At 45.5% G+C, this 23,542-nt stretch overlaps 1 protein-coding gene across 3 annotated transcripts in view; it reads left to right on the top strand.

The window, feature by feature from the left end:
* Positions 1 to 23,542, top strand: part of SLC12A7 (solute carrier family 12 member 7) — a 485,337-nt gene that overhangs the window by 387,424 nt on the left and 74,371 nt on the right. The window lies entirely within an intron of this gene.

Raw genomic sequence — 23,542 nt, 5'->3', positions numbered from 1 at the left:
TGGGAGGGAACGGGGGAATGCCACGGGCGCGACGTGCGCAAGTTACACTAATGTTCACCCCCTTGCGTGTGCCGACCCTGATTTTATAACATGCGTGTGCATGTTATAAAATCAGGCATCCATGTGTACGCGCACGCGCAAGTTTATAAAATCTACCCCTAAATGTATCATAGAGCTGATTTTCTTATAGTAAATTAGTTATGTCCTATTTAACAATTGGCCTTCAATGTTATGTTATGAGTGTTTTATTTCTGGTCTACAAAATGTAAGAATAGCTGCACAATTGTTTTTAATATATGAAAAATTTGCATGACCAAATATATAAGCATTCTCAATCCATATAAAGAAAAAAGTAGCCTAAAATATATAGACTGGAACATAATTCTGTTTTCAACATTATTTCTGCCCATCAGCTTTACCTTGTTATCTATTTACCTCATCTGCTTCTGCTTCCATGGTTCATGGCATTTTAAAATATACCAGGAAGATTTAAATGTAAACATAAGTTTAAAATTTGTTTAAAACTATATAGTGAAAAATTAATAATTAAGCTTTTTAGGATGTATATAGAACATTAGAAATACCATGCTGGGTCAGACTAAGGTCCATTAAGACCAGCACAGGAAACTCTTATAGGCAGAATAAAAATTATTTTTAAATAAATATAAATCCTGTTTGACAGTGGCCTGTCTGGGTTATAAGAACCCATCAGATCCCAAATAGTTGATCTAGTTCTTGTATCTCATGCTCAAGGATAAGCACTGGCTTTCCCAAGTCTGCCTGGCCAATAATAACTGGTTATGAACTTTTCCTTTAGAAGCTTTTCCAACCCTGTTTTGAACCCTACTATGTTATTTGTCTTGACCACATCCTCTGGTAATAGATTCCATAGCTTGATTGTGTGCTGAGTGAAAAAATACTTATGATTTTTTTTTTTTTTAAGTCTGCTGCCTGCTAGTTTCATGGAGTGCCTCTAGTCCTAGTGTTACTTCAAAGGAAAATAACAATACCCTCTTTACCCATGTCACCCTACTCATGATACTATAAATAACATATGAATTGTCAAACTGGGTCAAACCAAAGGTCCATCAAACCCAGTATCCTTTTTCCAACACTGGCTAATCCAAGTCACAAGTACCTGATAGGATCCCAAAAGGTAAATAGTTTACATGCTGCTTATCCCAACGATAAGCTGTTGATTTCCCTAAGTCCATTTTAATAATGGTTTCTGGACATTTCCTCCAGGAACTTGTCCAAAACCTTTTTAAACCCAGCTACACTAACAGTTTTCACCATGCTGTAGGAGTATCTCAGGTGTGGACATCTTACATTAGTCCTCCAGTTTGTGGATGCGCCAAAGGAAATAGAGGCAGTCCCAGACCATGACATTTTCAAGGAGCTGCTCCTCAGGATCTGGGAACATTCCATGACCATTCTTCTGATCATTCGGAAGGCGGATGCGATTTACTTAGTTCAACAAGCATTGGGGGTTTGAGAGGCGGCACCTCCCGCATCAATCTGTTGTGGTGGAGTCCGTACTCAAACCAAGCGCTCCCACACCCATGCCTCTGCTCCTCCAGGTCGGGAGCATAGAGCATTGGATGCTCTGGGTAGAAAGGTCTACCAGGGCACTATGCTCATTGCACACATTGCTTCCTACCAACTGCATATGACCCAGTCAACCGGAACTTGTGGAAGCAAGTCCAGGAGATGTCGGAATGACTGCCTCAACAGCAACAGGACACCTTTTCAGCGGTAGTACAGCAGGGTCTGGAGGCAGGTAAACACAAGGTAAGATCCACCTATGATGTTTTTGAGACTGCGGCCTGCAGGATGGCCTGACTCCATGCCTCAGACGTTCGACTGGAGGTCCAGGAGAAGCTGGCAGATCTGCCCTGCACAGGGGAGAATCTCTTCAGGGATAAGGTCAGGGACACGGTGGCCCAGCTAAGGACTGCCAAAAGACCCTTCAGCACCTTTTGGCAGTAACTCTGACCCGCTGTACTTAGTAAATCCTTGTTGCTAGAGGAAATATTAACATCCTGCCTTGAGGGCACGCACGCCATGTGTGACTTCCCGGGGTCGCTCCAGGCAACAGAGGGCCCTCAGGATTCAGCAGCACCAGAGTAGAATCCCCCCCCCCCCCCCCACCTACGGGATTCTGACTGGGAGCGGGGGACTATGAGCCAGGCTGCTGTACCTTCAACGCCCTGCCCTCCAGTTGGGGACAGGCTGCGTATTTTTGCAGAACACTGGCACCACGTTACCTCGGACCAGTGTATTCTCTCCATTGTTCGCTAAAGGTACAGGCTAAACTTCAGTGACGTCCCCGCGGACTCTCCCCCATGTCAATGATGGGCCTCATCCACTCATCAGGAAATACTTTTGACAGAGCTCTCCACCCTTCTAACGGCCGGAACCATCGAGCCTGTTCCTCTGCATCAGCAGGGATGGGGGTTCTACTCTCGCTATTTCCTGATTCCAACGAGAACAGGGGGCCTCTGCCCTATTCTCAACCTAAGAGCCTTGAACAAGTTTCTTCTAAGAGAAAAGTTCAAGATAGTCTTCGTGGGCACCCTGATCCCACTCCTGCAAAAAGAGACTGGCTGTGCTCCCTCGACTTAAAAGATGCCTACACCTACATCGAGATCTTCCCTGGTCACAGGAAGTATCTTGGATTTGTTATGGGCAGGGAACACTTCCAGTATAGAGTGTTGCCATTCAGCCTCGCGTCAGCCCTCATGTTTTCACCAAGTGCCTGGAAGTTGTGGGGGCACACCATCGCCATCAGATGACTCGCTGGTCAAGAGTGCCTCTCAGCAAGGTGCACTACCTGCCTTCAATATGACCATTGCAGTGCTGCAGTCTCTGGGGTTTATGATCAATTACCCCAAGTCCCATCTCATCCCAACGCCATGCCTGGGATTCATCAGGGCCAGACTGGACAGAGTTCAAGCTAGGACGTTTCTTCCACACAATCGAGCACTCGCCCTATCATCCCTTGTGAGTTTGGTCCTCTGACGCTGGCAGGTTTCGGCTTGCCTTCTGCTGTCTTCTGGCAGCATAGATCCATGTTACCCCCCTTGCCCATATGTGCAGGGTGCAGTGGAAGTTGCAGTCTCACTGGATGCAGGCAATCCAGGACCTCAGTGCACAGATCTGCATTACTCAGTCTCTCCAGGTCTCCCTGTCCTGGTGGGAGGACCTGTCCAATCTGAGGCAAAGGGTCCCATTTCAAGTTCCACCACCCCAGGTCTTACTGACCACCGATGCATCCCCCCATATTGGGGTGCGCATGTGGACAGCCTCCGTACCCAAGGTCATTGGTCAGCTTAAGAATCTCAATGCCAGATCAACTTCTTGGAACTTTGGGCAATCCGCTACACACTTTGGGCATTTCGGGATTGCTTGTTCCACAAAGCGATCCTGATCCAGACAGACAATCATATGGCGATGTAGTATATAAACAGGCAGGGGGCACTGGTTCACTCCTCCTTTCTCAAGAGGTGGTACAGATATGGGCTTGGGCTCTGTCGCAAGGCATGCTCCTACGAGCAGTGTACCTAGTAGGGACAGAAAAAATGGTTGTGGTCCATCTGAGTCAAGCGTTCTGACCGCATGAATGGGCGCTGGATCAATCAGTGGCAGACCAGATCTTCCACCTGCTTTGCCTCCCTTTGCAACAGCAAAGTGAGCCACTTTTGCTCCGGGTTCAGGGCAGATGGACTACCAACCTCAGACGCCTTCACCCCCCATTGGGGCAAAGGTCTTCTGTATGTGTAACCTCCGCTTCTGCTGATAATGAGGACTCTCTTGAAGCTCCAGCAGGACAAGGGAACCATGATCCTGGTGACTTCTTATTGGCAAGACAGATCTGGTTCCCGTTCCTGCGGGACCTTTCAATCTGAGATCCAGTCTGTCTGGGGACCTCCCCAGATCTGATTACACAGGATTGGGTTAGGCTATGCCATCTGAACCTCAGATCGTTAGCCTTGACGGCCTGGATGTTGAGAGGTTAGTCCTGTGGTCCCTTGACCTCTCTGATGACATGTCTCAAGTGCTGGTTGCCTCTAGGAAGCCTTCCACCAGGCAGTCTTACAGGCTGAAGTAGAAGAGGCTCTCTGTCTGGTGCAAGGGTCATGGAATGGATCCATTCGCCTGTCTCACTCTGAAGCTGCTGGGACTATCTGTGACCCCTCTTGGAGGCTGGGTTAAAAACCAATTTGGTCAGGATACATCTGAATGTGATCAGTACTTACCATCAGGGTATTGCTGGTACGTCCATCTCTGTGCAGCCCTTAGTATGGCAGTTTATGCAGGGTCTGCTTCATTGGAAGCCTCCCCTCCAACCTCTCTATATGCAAGTTGTTGCATATAGGGAAAAATAACCCATGCAGTAGTTACCCGATTTAAAGTTCCATATTAAGAGCTACCACCCAGGAAAAAGATCTAGGTATCATAGTGGATAATACTTTGAAATAGTCAGCTCAGTGTGCTGCAGCAGTCAAAAAAAGCAAACGGATTGTTAGGAATTATTAGGACGGGAATGGTGAATAAAACGGAAAATGTCATAATGCTTCTATCGCTTCATGATGAGACTGCACCTTGAGTACTGTGTACAGTTCTGGTCACCGCATCTCAATAAAGATATAGTTGCACTGGAAAAGGGACAGAGAAGGGCAACCAAAATGATAAGGGGATGGAACAGCTCCCCTATGAGGAAAGGCTAAAGAGGTTAAGGCTGTTCAGCTTGGAGAAGAGTCGGCTGGGGGGAGGATATGATAGAGGTCTTTAAAATCATGAGGGGTCTTGAATGAGTAGATGTAAATCGGTTATTTACACTTTCAGATAATAGAAGGACTAGGAGGCACTCCATGAAGTTAGCAAGTAGCACATTTAAGACTAATCAAAGAAAATTCTTTTTCACTCAAAGCAGAATTAAACTCTGGAATTTGTTGCCAAAGGATGTGTTTAGTGCAGTTAGTGTAGCTGGGTTTAGAAAAGTTTTGGATAAGTTCTTGGAGGAGAAGTCCATTAACTGATATTCAACAAGTTGACTTAGGGAATGGCCACTGCTATTACTGGCATCAGTATCTTCTTAGTGTTTGGGTGCTTGCCGGGTTCTTGTAGCCTGGTTTGGCCTCTGTGGGAAACAGGATGCTGGGCTTGATGGACCCTTGGTTTGACGCAACATGGCAATTTATTATGTTCTTATGGTGAGAGATTAGCATTAGAAGACTTATGAGGAGAGGCTGAAGGATCTGAATATGTATACCCTGGAAGAAAGGAGATGCAGGGGAGATATGATACAGACCTTCAGATATTTGAAAGGTTTTAATGATGCACAATCATTAATACTTTTCTGTTGGAAAGAAGTCAATAGGACTAGGGGTCATGAAATGAAACTCTAGGAAGAACGACTCAGAACCAATGTCATGAAATATTTCATTACAGAGAGGGTGGTGAATGTACCAGAAAAGGTGATGAAGATGAAAACAGTCGAGGAATTCAAAGGGGCATGGGATAAACACTGTGGATCCCTATAGGCTAGAGGTTGGAAATAAAGAAAAGAGTGAATTGTCGGTAACTGGGGGTAACTTGCTGGTATGGCGGTTGCTACCCTTACCAATTAAGCCTTGATACTGCTAATGCAACTTCATCATTGCTCTTGTTGCGCTGCGAATCGGAGAGAGAACCAGGGGGCGCTCTCCAGTGTGGACAAGGTGTGCCCTTGCGGTGAAACGTCCTTACCCTGAGCCTCGACCGGACCTGCACGCTTCCTTGAGACCACCAACGCAGTAGTGGTCTCTGAATGGTCCTCCGACCATTCCAAGCCCTTTCGGACTACTGCTAGGGAGCGGCGGGAAGCAGCAGGCCGGACAGAGCACAAGGCAGACGAAGACATCAGGCGTGACAAAACAGACAAAGACATCAGGCGTGGCAAGGCAAACGAAGACGTCGGACATGGTAATGCAGATGAAGACATCGGACGTGGCAAGGCAGACGAAGACTCAGGACGTTTCACTGCAAGGGCACACATCTCTCATCCCGTGCTGGAAAGCGCCCCATGGTGCACTCTCCCATCCGCAGCGCAACAGATTGCGAAGGCCAGGAAGGAATGACAGTGGAAGCCTTTTGTAGGCTGAAGCAGGAAACACCCAGGGAGGAGCTTGCAGGTGGGACCAGAGGAACCACTCCCTCCTGGCCCTTTAACTCCAGAGGAGAGACGCGGGTCCGCCCCTTAGGAGGAAGCAGGAAGCAGTACAGGACCCTGGACAGTGGCCCTGCTGCACGGGAGACTGCAGAGCTGAAGAGGTAGGCCTCAACCCAGGCCTAGGTATGTCAGCTGCTCCCAAGCCGCAGGGAGAGCACCGGAGGCAGTTTTAGGACGCAGGCAAGATTGGGGATGATGGCCCTCTTCCACGGAGGGCCCACGGTAAGGTTAGCGACCTCTGGGTCGCATGAGGGCATTGTAGGAGGCTCCATGCCACAAAGGAAGGCAAGGACGGCCTCCGGGCCTTAAGGGAGGTAGAAGCGCGGCTCCGGCCGCACAGGGAGAAAGCTGGCGGCCTCCGGGCTGCAAGGAATGCAGCAACGTGGCTCCAGCCGCGAGGGACTGTGTTGGCGGCCTTCTGGCCGCAAAGGATATCGCAGCGCGGCTCTGGCTGTGGGAGAGAGCCCTGATGCGGCTCCTGCCGCGCCAACACGATGGCAGCCTCCTGCCACTGCGGGGAACCCCGGCACGGCTCCTGCAGTGCTGGAAGGATGACGAAAGGGGTCGGGCCGGTTGGCCTGAAGAAAGGTAAGAGCCTGCTCGTGGCAGGGCACAACAGCTCTCTGCTTCAATGGCAGTGAGAAAAGGGGAATTGGATTCAGACAGCAACCGAGGGCACCGACTTTTATGGTTTGGGGACAAATAAACATGGGGGGTAACTAGTTGATGTGATGCTTACTACCCTTAATCACTAAGCTTGATACTTTTGATGCAACTCCAACATTGCTCTTTGCTTTTACGGTCTAGTAAACTGATAAGCATGGGGGTAACCTGCTCCGTGCATAAGCTTGCTGGGCAGACTGGGTGGATCATTTGTTCCTTTTCTGCCATCAGTTCTATGTTTTTCTGTTTCTATGTTAAACATAGAAACAGGTGTATGAGGACTGTGTCTATCACGGACCCCCCATGATAGATGTGTCCTCTGCATAGGGGCATTGCACAACATCCAGGGATGCAGCATGTGCACCAAGATAATCCCGAAGGGATGCAAGGTCCAGCTCAACAAGATATAGTGCCTCTTTGGGCCAGAGAAGACCGATCCATCGGTATCAAGGGACCACAGAGCCGCACCGATGGACACCAAGCCATCGATATCAGCAGAGACGTTGGTTTTGTCAATGTCATTGACTGAAAGAGACACCAGAGACCGGTAATCATCTGGTTCCTCCATGTCTGGCCCATCTCCATGTCTGCCCCATCTCAAATCTCCCTTTCCTAGCCAAACTAACAGAGAAAGTGGTAAATACACAGCTTTCAGAATATCTAGAAGATCACAATATCCTATACCCATCCCAATATGGATTTCGAAAATCTCGCAGTACAGACACGCTTCTCATATCATTAACAGACCACATCATTATGGGATTAGATAAGGGCTACTCCTTCCTTCTAGTACTCCTAGACATCTCGGCGGCATTCAACACCGTCAATCACTCTATCCTCCTGACTCGCCTAGCAGACATAGGTATAGATGGATCAGCCCTCAGCTGGTTCACATCTTTCCTCAGTAATAGAAGTTTCAAAGTTAAAATTAATAATAAAGAATCACCCTCAGTTCCTCTCTTGGCGTACCTCAAGGATCCTCTTTATCACCCACTCTCTTCAACGTCTACCTCCTCCCCCTCTTGTCAGCTTCTAACTGATCTTAACCTAACATATTACCTATTCGCAGACGACGTGCAAATTCTGATTCCGATAACAGAATCCATCGCAAAATCACTCACACTGGAACAACTGCCTAAAATTGATCACCAATCTTCTCAACAGTCTTAATTTGGTTCTTAACGCGTCTAAGACCGAACTCCTCATCATCTCCTCCAACCAAGACAACCCACTCCCTCAGACCATCCTCAACACCCAGCTCACGCATACCCATGTAAGAAAATCTCGGGGTACTACTCGACAACCGCATAAACCTAAAGAAAATGATCAACACCACAACCAAAGATTGTTTTTTACAGACTCCAGGTTCTAAAAGACTCAAACCTCTACTATTCACCCACGACTTCAGGACAGTTCTGCAAGCCTTGATATTTGCTAAAATAGACTACCGCAGTGCCCTCCTCTTGGGTCTCCCCAGCTCAACCACCAAACCGCTACAAATGATACAGAACGCCGCAGCAAGAATTCTGACCAACACCAACCGTGGAGAACATATATCACCCATCCTCCGTAACTTACATTGGCTCCTGGTGAAATACAGAATCATCCACAAATCACTCACTATAAGTCACAAATCCATTTACAAGCACCTGCATCTTGACCTCAAATACCCTCTCTCTCTCCATATCACCAACAGACCGACTAGAGAAATACATAAAGGAACCTTACAGGCCCCACCTACAAAAGCTACTCGCCTCACCTCGACCAAAGATTGAGCCTTCTCGACAGCAGGCCCAACTATCTGGAACAACATCCCATCGGAACTTAGACTGGAACCCTGCCTCTTAACATTTAGGAAAAACTAAAGACCTGGCTCTTCCACCAAGCCTTTTCAGATCCTCTTGGTACACATTAGACCGAATATCCTTCATGAACAATGGACCTCCATACTACCTTCAAGTTCTGACTAAGAACCGATGATTCTTACTGTTTATACTATTTAAACACTACGTTCCTTAGGCCTATTCTTTCTAGCAGTTCAAGCTTCCAAGTTTACTAACCTTGTTATATGTAACTTTATTCTTTTTGTTCTACTTATGGTTATAGTTACAATTCTCCTATTCGATGTAAACCGATCTGATATGGTCTTCAACCATGAAGGTCGGTATAGAAAAGTGTTAAATAAATAAATAAATAAAATTGTCGAGGATGTCTGATTCATTGTCCTCAGCCTTTGCACTGGGAAATGATGTTCCAGGCATGGATGGAAGCCAAAGAAGCATCAGTATCAGTCACTGTCTATGTACAATGCCAGGCACGGGGATGCACCAGCTTCTTCTGTGATGCCCCTGAAGTGACCCCACAGTGAGGAAAGCCAGTCCTCCATTGATGCTACCATAAACTCCATTGGTCCCGATGCAAGCCACAGATCTTCCTCTTCCAAAGAGGATCAGGTTATACCTTCTTTATCCAAGCCTGTTTTGGCATTGTCAATGTTCGAAGAGGATTTGGAGAGGCGTGTACAGTTGATCAAGAAGGCGATGTGCAGCATCTGCATCACAGCACAGACACCATCACCGACACTCCTCTAGCCGCTGCTGGAATCTCTTCATGAGCTTTTCAGCCAGTGTTGGTTCCATGGCTAGTATTGATGCCTTGTGGGGTAACGCCGCCGCCACCACCTGTTGATCCAGTCATCGTTGCTGGTTCCTCGGAGGAGGATCTCCTCCAAGGCTGGAAAAGACACTGGGTCTAAGGCCCCATGTCCAGTTCCCACCAGTACCTGCACCACTGGGTGGAGGCCGAGTACCTAGGGCGCCGTCCCCTGTCAGTGACAATGGGCAAAAGAGCACCTATGAACCCTGGAGAGATGACTCATCCATGGTCTCTGGCTATACCTCTGATTGTCTCACCTTAGATCCATCTCCTCCAGAGGAAGTCCCCACTGGAAGATTTCTCCTTCGCAGGGTTTGTTTAGTTGATGGCAGAGACCATCCCCTTTCAGTTAATGATTGAAAAGGATACCAGGCACAAAATGCTTGATATTATCCAGATCATGGAATGTCCCAAGGAGATTGTGGCAGCCCAGTACACGAGATCCTTGTGAAGTTACTGTTGAGGATGTGGGAACACCCCCTCACAGTGCCTCCCTTGAACAGGAAGGCAGATGTAGTCTATCTCGTCCAAAAGACTTTCGGATTGGACAAGCCTCAGCTGCCCCACCAATCAGTGAAATCGCATGTGCTCTTAAGAAGGCCAAGCATTCTTGGACCCATTCCTTGGTGCTCCAAGGGAAGGATCACAGCGATGGATGCTCTTGGGAGGAGGGAGTTCCAGGTTACTATGCTTATTGCCCACATAGCTGCCTACCAGCTCTACATGAGCCATCTACAAGCTGTTGCAAAATATTGCTGAGCAACTCCCTTAGCAGCAACAAGACACACTCCTGTTGCTAGTACATAAGGGCCTGGAGTACAGGAAAAACGAGGTCTGCTCAATCTATGATGTTTTTGAAACTGCATCGAGGGTCTCTGCAGCGGGATTCGACTTCCACAGGCTCACATGGCTGCAAGCCTTAGATCTCAGACCAGAGGTGTAGGAATGATAAGGTCAAAGACGTGGTGGCCCAAATCCAGACCACCATGTGACCCTTCAGCTCTCCACCAGCATCCCAGACCCACTGTCCTCATCCAAAAGGTCATTGAGGTCCAGGCTGAGGATGTCTTTTTTTTTTTCTGCAAGAGGAGGTATTATTCTCTGCCCCCTCGTTCCCTTCACTCTCATCAAGGCTCTTGTGGCCGTTCCAGGTAACAAAGAGCCCCAAAGCCACAGCCTGTGCCTCAGTCAACTCCAGGAATGGAGTTTTGATTGGACCTTAGGTACCATATTCCAGTCGCCCATACCGAGGGCAATGATTCTACCGGTCGGGGGAAGGCTTTGTTTTTTGCGAACCAGTGGTCCATTGTAATCTTGGACCAATGAGTTTTTCCATCATCCGCCAAGGGTACTGATTGAACTTATTGGATGCCCCATCAAATTGCCTCTCAAGCCTGTTCTGGGGCCTGGTAGCACATCAGGAGTTACTAGTAGCGGATTCCTCTCTCTTAACGGCCATAAGCAGTAAAACCCATTACACCATGGCATAGAAGGCAGGAATTTTACTCCCGGTACTTCCTGATAACAAAGAAAACAGGTGGCCTCTGTCCCAACTTAGACCTAATGGCCTTGAACTCATTCATCAAAAAGGAAAATATCAAGATGGATTCCCTGTGCACTTTCATCCCTTGTTTGCAAAATGGGGACTGGCTATGCTCCCTGGATTTGAACGATGCATAAACACATATCTTAGATCTTCCCAAGTCACCTGAAGTATCTCAGATTCATCTTGGAAGATGGAGGGCTGCAGGGCAAACTGCATGTAGCATTGATTGATGAAGCCTCTGCAGAGCTTCGGGTCCCCATTGAAAAGGGGTGGACCAGACAGGGCGAGCAGAGCTCTAGCTAGGATAGCCGGTGCCTGAGAGGTGTCAAAGAAGCCGCGGAAACAGCATGGGAGTCAAAAAGGGCGTTGAGTCATTCAATGGAAGTAGCCTACGGTTCCAAGAATCACTGCTGTTCCTGGATCTTCAAGGCCAGGCCCAGAATGGCCTGGAAAGCAGATGGCTCCGCCGAGTCCATGGCCTTGGCAATCTGTTGCGGAGGTGGACCCTTGGCCTGAGGTGGAGTTGACGCTATGCGTGGGGAAGCTCCCACAGGTCCCCACCGTCGGGAGGCAGAGCAGAACGGGAAGCGGAGGCCGACTGGAGCTTCGCCAATGCCAGCCCTTGTTCCCCGCAGGTTGAGCCCTTGGGTACCGGGGGCCGGCTGGTTTTAGGCGGGCCTCCACGTGGTTGATCTCGTGAAGGATGCTCAAGACAGGGAGCCAGGAAGCAACGGAGACACAGAGTCCAAAGAAGCTGAGTTCAAGACAGGGCCTGAATCCAGAAGTCAGGAACACGTTAAGTCCGGGCTTGCAGTAGGCAAGGCCAAGTCCAAATAGTCAACTGGAGGCAAAGAAAGGCCAAGTCCAAGTAGTCAGCTGGAGGCAAAGTCAGATTCAAGCTGGAGTCAGGGCAGGTGGCTGGAGACAAGGTCAGGTACAAGCTGAGGTCAAGGCAGACAGCTGGAGACAAGTTCAGCTACAAGCTGAAGACAGGCAGGCAGCTGGAGTCAAGGTCAGGTACAAGCAAGGGTCAGAGCCAGAGAATCCGTCCAAGGCGTGGTCAGGAACAAGCGAAGGTCAAAGCCAGGAATCCGTCCAAAGGGTAATCAGGATCAAGCGAGGGTTAAGAACAGGAAACTGGAACTGAAGCACAAGAGTTGGAAGAAGAACGCAGGACTGGAAGTAGCAACTAAGCACTCGTGGAGACCTGTTGCCAAGGCAAAGACCGGATGGTGGAGCCTGCCTTAAGTAGCAAGGCCCGGAGACGTCATCATCCGGGGCTGTGGGAAGGTTTCCTGCTGCAGCCCCTTTAAAGTCTGGGAAGGGTGTGCGTGCGCCTAAGGCAGACAGATTGGAACTACGATGCACGTGGGGAGACCTGACTGGGACCGGAGGAGGCCGCGGAGCTGCTGGAGGACCTGGGAGCATAGCCGGAGCGCCAAAGAGGAAGGGCCAGGTCCGAGACCTGGGCGTCGGAGGTGAGTAGGGCCGGTTGCGGGCCTGCCACGGCCGGGATACACAACAGTTTTACAATAAAAACATACATAAAGTTAAGATAAAATAAAAAACAATATAAACGAATAAAGTTAAAATAAGCCAAAAAGAAAATAAATACAAAATAATCTTGTAACAGGGAAGTAGAGGAAGGGGAAAAATGAAAGTAAGATGAAAAAATAGTGGAGAGAATGTAGAGAGGAGATAATGGAATGTCAAATAGAGAATAAGTTGCATGAAATGTTATTCTGGGAAAGGCACTTTTAAATAGGTGGGTTTTTAGTGCCTTTTTAATTCTTTAGGGGCGGCTAAAACATTGATCTGTATAGGGAGGGAATCCAGATGATGGAGGAGATCTGCAAAGTTGGGGGGGTTCTCTCACACATTCACATTGCATTATTGGTTTGGATAGGGATGGCCAACACGACAGCATGTTTGGCCAATCTGTCCTTTGGAGCTTGTTTAAGGTGTAGAACCCAACTCTGTTCCCGCCTAGGGCATGTTGTTTGTGTTCAGGCTGCCCCCCTCCCCCTTACCAATAAAACTAGTTTTTATTGTGACCATTGGCACGTTGTTTTGTTGGTCCCCTTTTATGTTGGGGGTCAGCCTGTAGCTAGGAATTACCCATGTGTGAGGACCGCCATCCTACTTGTCCTCGAAGAGAGGAGAGTTGCTTACCTTTAACAGATGTTCTCTGAGGACAGGATGTCATTCCTCATGAAACCTGCCCGCCACCCGCATGGAGTTGAGGTTTCTACTATGTGAGTTTGTTTTCCTGTATTATTTTATTATTTTGAATTCTATATTATAAAACTGAAGGGGACTCCGCAGTCGTGTGCGGTATAATGCATGCCGGAGCATACTCAATGAAACTCAGTCAAAGTTCTAGAAACTTTGACATAAGTTTTCCATGCCAAGCTCCATCCTCACACATGGGTAACATCTGATAATGTTACCCATGTGTGAGGACTGACATCCTGCTGTGTTCGGAGAACACCAGTTACAGGTAAGCAACCCTGTTATATTCAGTTACAGTAAATCCCTTTCCCAAAGAATTTACAATATAAGTGAGTTGCTGAGGTTATATGAGAAAAAGTAACTTTTCTTAGGTCTCAAGAAATGTCAGTGGGGGAAATAGGATTTCAATCCTGGCTCCCAGTTCATTGTTTAACTGCAAAACAACTCCTCATCAGGTCATAACAGTAAAAGTCTCATCTGCACTGCTTATGCTAAATCAGTAAGTATAGTTACAATATATAACCAAGCCAGAAAGTAGCTAGCCTTTGGACAGAGCTCCCATTCCCAAAGAAAAACAGTGATTTAGTACTATAATAATTAAAATCCTTTTTGTTCTCCTTAGAGTAAAATGTATATCTCAAGCAATGCTGCTAAAGCCAGTAATGCCCAGTTTGTAATGCAGCCGTTTTCTTCACTTAAAAAAGTAAGCCAAATAAAAACTATAAATGTCTTAACTGCTCATGAAGTGAATGACTTTCATTTGTGAAATAGATTTTAATGAATATTTGGAATGTATCCTGTACTCTTGCAATTAATCCCAGAACACTATTTTCAATAGTAAAAAAATCTGACCAAAACCTCAAGCTGAGAAAGATAACGTATTGCCAGAAGACAAATGTAATGAGATTGCTGAGTTCTTTAAAAAGAAAATAGATTTACTAAACTCTAACATTACATTGAAATCCCAATCAGGAAATCAAGATGAACACAAAAACCAGGTATAACTGGAACAGCTTCGAATTTACATCTGCACTGGAAATCGAATCATTCATAAAAAGATTAAATCCAGCAAGCACCCAATGGATGCCATCCCTGTCATTGCTCTTAAGACCATTCCTAATACAATTGCACCAACTATTGCCACAATAGTCAATCTGTCCTTGAAAAGAAGGTAACATTCCGGATGTCTTAAAAAATGCAATAATCAAAACCTATTCTTAAAAAAAAACAATCTAGATACCACATAATTTAATAATTATAGACCCATCTCTAACTTATGTTTTTCCCGGTGATAGGCAGGCTGAATTAGCCATGCTGTCTGGGAGCGTCATTGCGCGATCCGGCAGGCGGAGCTTATCCTAGAGTTCAAAGTTTGAACTCTGTGCTTCTGCGCGGTGAGGTTCCCGTGCGATTGTATCATTTACCTCAGTCTCCTTTTTTTTCCGCGAGCAAGACTGCCCGCGGACGGTTTTTCTCCTTCACCTCTTCTCTTCAATTTTGTGGATTTTTCTCAATTTCAAAATTCTCACTTCGCGATGGCTCCGATGCCATCAGGTTTCAAGTATTTATTATTTTATTTATTTATTTAAGGTTTTTTCTATATACCGAATTTCTTGATGCAGATCAAATTAACTCGGTTTACATCGAACAAAGTTTTACAATAACGTAGCCAATAAACATATTACAGAGGCAGATATTGGCAGAGTCAAAAGTTATATTATAACAAGGGCGAGCAACTGGGGATTAGGAAAGAGAGGGGGGAAAACAAGAGTATACAACAATAGGAAACTTTATACAGAGAGTGAGGTGCTAGTATATCCAATCTCTAAGGATACTTCTAAAAATTAAGACATCTATGCGATTTAATGAGTGATTATTTGATAAGCGTAACGAAAACATTAAAAGTTCAGTGATGTAAAATTTGGTCTAGGCGCACGGAAAGGCTCAGCCAAACAACCATGTTTTGATTTTCTTTTTAAAGGTCTGAAGGCAGGTTCCTGTCGGAGGTCAGAGGGCAAGGCATTCCAAATGGAGGGGCCTGCTTGTGAAAATGCCGCTCTCTGAAGTTTAATCTGTGTACCATTTTATTCGGGGGGACGTAGAGTGATCCCTTATAAACGTCCCTTGTCGGTCTGGTCGTAGTGTGTAGTTTGAGCGGTTGTATCAGGTCAAGAGGGGTCTGATGGTATATGCATTTGTGAATAATTGTGAGTGAGTTGTGGAGTATTCTAAAGTTGACTGGGAGCAGTGTAGAACTTTTAAAATAGGTGTGATGTGCTCTCTCCGATTGGTGTGTGTTAGTATTCTTGCTGCCGCATTTTGAAGCAATTGGAGGGGTTTTGTAGTAGCAGCAGGCAGACCTTGCAGTATAGAATTGCAATAATCGACCTTGGAGAAAAGGATGGCTTGGAGAACAGTTCTAAAATCATGGTGGTATAGTAGGGGTTTAAGTTTTTTGAGCACCTGTAATTTATAAAAACACTCCTTGGTAGTATGGCTTACAAATTTCTTTAAGCTCAAGTGACTGTCAATGATGACTCCGAGGTCTCTAGTGTGAGAAGTTTGGATATTAGCGCACATCTGTTGTTGGGGATGACTGATTTCTGGAGTGATAAGCAGAAGTTCTGTTTTGGAGGTGTTAAGCACCAGGTTGAGATCTGTAAGGTGACGGTTGATTGTTTGTAAGTGAGAATCCCATAACTTGATTGCGGAATCCAAAGAGCCAGTGATGTATTGCCAATGTGGCAATACATCAATATAGTGATGTATTGCCAATGTGGCAAAATTATGTCCATCACCGATGGACATAATTATTGATACATTTGCCTGGCCCGGAGCATGACACGGCCTCTTGCAGAGACTGTGGTCGGATGTCGCCCCGGGCCCGAAGACAGCGCGCAGAGAAGATTGCGCGCCTATGTTCCCCTCTCTCCTTGCCGGGCCCGGCGAAGAAAACAAAACCGAAGCCGTGACGTCCCACGTCATGGGAAGGGGATTCGGCCAGGTCGGTGTTATCACCAGGGCCAGGAAGGGAGCTCGAGGCCTCGACTGCCTTAACAATTAATATAGCTGCGTCATACAACATAGACTCCCTGAAAGAGAAACTAGAAGAAAAACTAACTGAAATAGATTACACTGACTGTGAATCCGCCACGACAACGTGGATACAAACAACCGCAAAATTAGCCGACGAGATAAACCCAATAAAACAGATTAGCATAAAAGAACCTAAAGATACAAACCCCTGGCATAACGAAAAAATAAAGGCAGTCAAAAGAAACCTAAGAAAAAAAGAAAAGGAATGGAAAAACAACAAAACAACAGACAACCTGACTAAATACAGGAAATACCTAGCCTACTATAAACAAATAATTCTCAATGCAAAAAAACAATATTACAGCACTAAAATAGAGAAATTCACAAATAATCCAAGGACACTATTCACAATAGTAAAAAACCTCACAACTGACAAAACTGACAAGTCACAGAGCCTACCAGCAACTAAATGTAACGAAATAGCTACCTTCTTTAATGACAAAATTACGAACCAAAAAGCAAAAATTCCTTCTATAACTAAACAAAAAATCAACATGCAGAAAAGAGACGTTAAACAATGGGAAAATTTCGATGAAATATCAGAAATAGAAGTGGAGACAATGCTAAAAAAAAGTAAACCCAGCCCCGCATGCACAGGACACAATTCCAACCGTAGAATTAAAAAAAGTAGCCAACATAGTCTCTCCGATTCTAACAAAGATTATTAACTTATCACTAAAAGAAGGAAACATGCCAGACTCTCTAAAAGGAGCAATAGTAAAACCAATTCTAAAGAAAAGAAACAGGGACTACCTAATCCTGAGCAATTACAGACCAGTATCAAACCTACCCCTAATTGCAAAATTAATAGAAAAAACCATACAGAAACAACTAGCAGAACACTTAGAGAACAATAACATACTGTACCCCTCACAACACGGCTTCCGCAAACATTTCAGCACGGAAACACTACTACTTGCACTAACGGACAACATCATGAGAGGATTTGACAACGGTAAACAATACATCTTAGTAATGCTTGACCTATCAGCAGCATTCGACACGGTAAACCATAATATATTGATAAATAGATTAGAAGAAATAGGACTAAGTAAAACAACAATCAAGTGGTTCAAATCTTACCTAAATAAAAGATACTTCCAAGTACAAATCAAAGAAGTTATGTCAGAGAAAATAAACCTTCTAACAGGAGTTCCACAAGGATCTGCCCTATCTGCCACACTGTTCAACATATATATGCTGCCTTTATGTCACCTACTGGCAGGCCTCGGAATCCCACACTATATCTACGCAGATGACATTCAGTTAATACTCCCAATCGACGACACAATTGAAAAAACATTAAACTTAGCAAACATGTACCTAGATATAATAAAACAACTTCTAAACCAAATGGAACTAGTGATCAACATAGAGAAAACCGAATTCTTACATCTAGAACGAAAAAACTTAACGATAATTCAGAACCCAATTACATTAAAAAACAACCAAAAAATACAACTAGCAGAGAAAGTACGAAACCTGGGAGTGATAATAGACCCAGAATTAAGTATGAAACAACATGTATCTCTAAAAGTAAGAGAAGGATATGCAAAACTTATGACTCTGAGAAGACTAAAATCACTACTGACACCCACCAACTTCCGCTCAGTACTACAATCTTTGCCAGTACTGACTACTGTAACGCTCTACTACTGGGCCTACCATACACCACAATAAGACCACTACAGATACTCCAAAACACAGCGGCAAGAATTTTAACTGTAAAAAGCAAAAGAGACCATATCACCGAAACCTTAATAGAACTACACTGGTTACCCGTTGAACAAAGAATACAATTCAAGACTTTATGTACCATACATAAATTAATACACGACGAAAAAGCTGAGTGGCTGAACACAGCCCTACGTGTTCATACCCCCCACAGAAATCTGAGATCAGCAAACAAAGCACTGCTAACTATTCCCTCAGTAAAGACGGCCAGACTAACACAGGTAAGGGATAGGGCCCTATCTCTAGCAGGACCCACAATATGGAACAATATGCCATTAGAAATCAGACTACAAAGTAACATCAAAACCTTCAAAAAAAGTTTAAAAACATGGCTATTTAAGCAAGCATACCACAAAGAGAACTGAGAGCAGAAAAACAGGGAAATTTTGGTTGCAGTTAGCCTAGCTCACATTCACACACCTTGTCTCTTTAAGTGTGTGCCTTTCATTACTTTATACTAAAACAACATAGAACCAAAATAAAGGAGTACGATATATCATAACCGAGTAAAAGGAAACTGGACATGACTTATAACACTCACCACATTATATTTTTTTATGAAGCTATGTTACAGTAAATTAACGGCACCTGTTTAAGAGTTTAGAATTCCAGATACTGGATCTAACACATAGTTTTTGTGCCATATTGTAAACCGTTGTGATGGCACCGCTTAACGACGGTATAGAAAAGATTTTAAATAAATAAATAAATAAATTAGGGGCACAGGGCTCTGTGCGCCCCCTCGCCCTCGCTCCCTGACCCCAAAGCAATCGGAGCACGGGAAGAGCGGAAGGCCCCATTCGAAGCAGGACGCAAAAGATCAACATGGCATATGACGCATCACACAGCGCAGCGCATGGCGCATCTCACGGCGCAAAAGCGCACGACGCATCACACAGCGCAACGGCGCACAATGCATCTCATGGAGCAATGACGCACGACTCATCTCACGAGCACCGGCGCCTACAGTACTTCGGGATGAAGACAAGAGGCAGCATGCTTCTGATGCTCCTTCAAGGAGAGCGGCTTCGCTATCAGGGTCATCCCATCACACTATCAGGAAAAGACAGCATTTGCACCATCACCGTCACGATACAGCTAAACATGCAAAGCATAATGACCCACCTATAGCTTCGACTCTCTCATCTTCCCAAGGGGCATCTCATCAGGAGCGCCATGGGAAGAAAAGGGCCAAGACAAAACATATCCCTCTTCACCGGGTACCAATTCGGATGTGGATATACTTTCTTCAGAGGGGGAGAGTTCTCAATCTAATTGGTCCTCTTCCTTGAGATCTCAATCAAGTCACAGGGCACAACCAAGTCGCCCTTCTCATGAATTCCCTAAGGAGGTACCACCTCCTCCTTCAGAACCTTTTCACACGCCTTCACACCATACTTTAGCATCAAAGGCGATGTCTCAAATTTCTCTTGTTTTGTCATCATTTTTCAAGATCTTGATGAGATGCACCCAAGGGACCCGGGTGCTCAATCTCCAATTTCTACTCCACAGATCCCAACAGTTTCACCAAAGCAAACAGAAAAGTCAGTTCCAGATCCCGATCAGCCAGACTCTCCTCATTCACAGTGGTCCACGGCTTCCCCTTCGTCATCTACAGGGTTCCCATCAGACCCACCGGAAGGTCTTCTCGAACCATATTCTCCTCCCGAGGATCTATCCTACGCTAAGTTTATTGAGAAAGTAGGATCTTTGTTAAATATAGAAACGGGAAAACGTCCGGATCCTAGGGCAGAGGTTCTCGGCATCTTAAAATTTTTTGAAATGCCCCCTGAACCAACTGCCTTACCACCACATGCGGTGTTAGATGCCGTGTTACACAAAATGTGGGAAAAGCCTTTTTCTACCTTGGCAGCTTCAAGGAAAACGGATTTAAAATATAGAATGAAGAATTCCACAATTTACGACGCCACCCAGTTATCTCACAACTCGATAGTGGTTGAATTGGCACTCTTAAAGGCAAAGAGATCAAAACTCCATGCAAATTCACCACCTGGAAAGGATCATAAGTCCTTAGATGACTTTGGTCGTAAATTCTATCACTCCTCCATGCTGTCCACAAAAATTCAACACCATCAATTTTATGTCATACAGTATCTCTTCGAATGCTTACAGAAATTACGTCCAGTATGTATGGCAGAGGATAATTCTTTACCACAAGGGGGGGCTCAGACACTTAACTGCATTTGGTTTACGAGTCTTTTGAGTGGATATTCCTTGTTTGGGAGACCCCGCCAACCACATCCGCCAAAACCAACTCTGGCAACAACATCAAAACCAACTCAGTCTTTTTGAGTTACCCAGAGCCACCTCCACCCCACTATATAGGGGGATGTCTTCAACATTTTTATCCCAACTGGGAAAGCATCACTTCAGATCATTGGGTGCTAAACATCATAAAAGAAGGTTACCGATTAAATCTGTTGACTCTACCCACACTTCCACAGATTTCCCCACTCAACACCATATCAAATTACGCAGCAGATCTACAAGAACAATTAGTCAGTCTGCAAGCACACAGATCCATTCGAATTATTCCCAATTCGCTACTCAATCAAGGGTTTTACTCCCCATATTTTCTCATTCCAAAGAAATCAGGAGGACTTCGACTCATCTTAGATTTAAGAAATCTCAACAAACACATTCAAAAAGAAAGATTCAAGATGACATCTCTCAAGAGTATCCTACCTCTTCTACAACCCGACTGGCTATGTTCCATAGACCTGAAGGATGCTTATTCCCATATACCCATGCACCCTTCCTCCTGGCAATACCTTTGCTTCCAAGTTCAAAATACCCATTACCAGTTCAAGGTACTACCCTTTGGCCTTTCCTCAGCCCAGAGGGTGTTCACAAAATGCTTAGCGGTAGTGGTGGCTCAACTCAGACAGCTCTCAATACAGATTTTTCCCGATCTCGATGACTGGCTGTTAGTAGCCTCGGATCCGACCACATTACAGACTCATACATTTCAAACAATCAATTGTCTTCAAAAACTGGGATTCTTAATCAATTACAAAAAATCCCACCTTCAACCTACTCAGGTTCTACAGTTCATTGGAGTCCTCATAAACACGATTCATCAGAGGGCGTATCTTCCTCAGGACAGGATACACACGTTGTCTTCTCTGGCTCAACGTCTGTTCACCCAATCACAAGCATCGGCACGACAGGTTCTTCAACTGTTAGGTCATATGGCAGCGGCCATCCATGTAGTTCCATACATGAGACTCCACATGTGTCGTCTACAATGGGGACTAAAGAACCAGTGGTCACAGTTCTGGCAACCACTTTCAACCAGAGTACACCTCACCAAACAGATGAAAACTGACATTCAATGGTGGATGAATATCAACCACCTGAACAAAGGGGCACCGTTTCAGCGACCTCCCTATCAACTCACTCTCACTACAGATGCTTCACGGAAGGGCTGGGGAGCCCATCTAAACACCTTAAAGACTCAGGGCCGTTGGTCTCTACGGGAGTCCAATCTTCAGATCAACCTCCTCGAGATTCGAGCCATCTGGAAAGCACTTCAAACCTTCTCGGACCAGCTTCGAGGAAAGCATGTCATAGTATACACCGACAACCAAGTAGCCATGTTTTACATAAACAAAGAAGGAGGGTCAGGTTCCTGGATCCTCTGTCGAGAAACATTCGTATACTGATGTGGGCAGTATCCAACCAAGTATTGATTCAAGCCATTTACCTCCCTGATCTCGACAATGTAACAACGGATCGCCTAGGCAGAATCTTCCATCCAAACGGACTTTGAACCGGAATGTAGTAGTCAGCATATTTCATCAGTGGGGATTTCCAACAATAGATCTGTTCGCCACAGAGAGCAATCGTCAAACTCAAACGTTTTGCTCAATCTACCACAGCAAACTCCGTTACGCTCCAGATGTTTTCCTCATTCCATGGATGGAGGGCCTACGTTATGCTTACCCTCCCATTCTGCTAATTTCCAGAACAATACAGAAATGCATCAACGACGCAGCGGACATGATTCTCATTGCCCCATCTTGGCCAAGGCAACCATGGTATCCGTATCTCAAGCGACTATCCATTCGCCCTCCAATTCTATTAAAAGACCATCCCCAACTCCTGATGCAGGAGGGGGGATCCCTTCTTCATCCAATGCATCAATCCCTCCATCTGACCGCATGGAGATTGAAAGGCACGTATTGAATTACCTGGGGCTCTCATCACACCTTGAAGATGTTCTCATTGAATCCAGAAAACTATCCACTTGGCGTAACTACGCAGGGAAATGGCGCAGGTATACAGAATGGTGCAAACAAAAAAACTTAGATCCGTTCTCTACTGGGATAACACATCTCCTTGAATACCTGCATACACTCTTCACAGCGGGTTTCGCCTACGCCTCAGTGAGGGTACACATTAGTGCAATAGCAGCTTTTCATAATACTCAAAATGGACTACCTATTTCCAACCACCCTTTAAGCTCCAGATTCTTGCATGGTATTTTACATCTCCAGCCACCGGTTACGAAACCACCGGTACCATGGAATATCAATATAATACTAGAACAACTAATGTTCCCTCCTTTTGAACCTACTGACACCTGTCACATCAAATACCTCACTTGGAAAACCGTTTTCTTAGTAGCGGTAACATCAGCAAGAAGAGTAAGCGAATTGCAAGCACTAGTTCACTACTCCCCGTATTTACAATTTTTTCACGACAAAGTCATACTTCGACCTCATCCCACCTTTCTTCCAAAAGTGGTATCGGCGTTTCATATGAACCAGACCATTACTCTACCGATCTTCAAATCAAAACCTCATCAGAACGACAGAGATAAACTTTTCCACACCTTAGACTGTAAAAGATCGTTGGCCTATTACAAACAAAGAACTCATTCGGAATCAAGGCCATCAGAATTATTTCTCTCTCTTAACCCAAATTGTCCTAATCAACCAGTCACCAAGTGGACTTTGGCTAGTTGGCTGTCCCAATGTATTACGTTTTGCTACAACAAGCGTAATCTGCCACTACAAACGAAGCCTAAGGCTCACCAAATCAGAGCAACTGCAACATCAGCCGCCCATTACAGAAACGTTTCACTAATAGACATTTGCAAAGCGGCAACTTGGTCTTCTCTACATAGTTTCACAGTGCACTACTGCTTACAACAGCAAAGCGCTTCTGATGCAGCCATGGGCTCCGCAATCCTGTCAACCATGACAAAAACATGAAACTGTCTACCATATAAGCTGGTCTACGGGTGGGCGTCCTAACCTATAGGGCAAACATCTTGACGCCACCTGGGAGCTTAGGACTCCCAGACAGCATGGCTAATTCAGCCTGCTATCACCGGGAAAAAGCAAGTTTGCTTACCGTAAACGGTGTTTCCGTAG

Source organism: Rhinatrema bivittatum, chromosome 2 (assembly GCF_901001135.1).
Source record: "Rhinatrema bivittatum chromosome 2, aRhiBiv1.1, whole genome shotgun sequence".
Lineage (NCBI taxonomy): Eukaryota > Metazoa > Chordata > Amphibia > Gymnophiona > Rhinatrematidae > Rhinatrema > Rhinatrema bivittatum.
The sequence above is the reverse complement of the archived record's forward strand: the minus strand, read 5'-3'. Positions and strand labels throughout refer to the sequence as shown.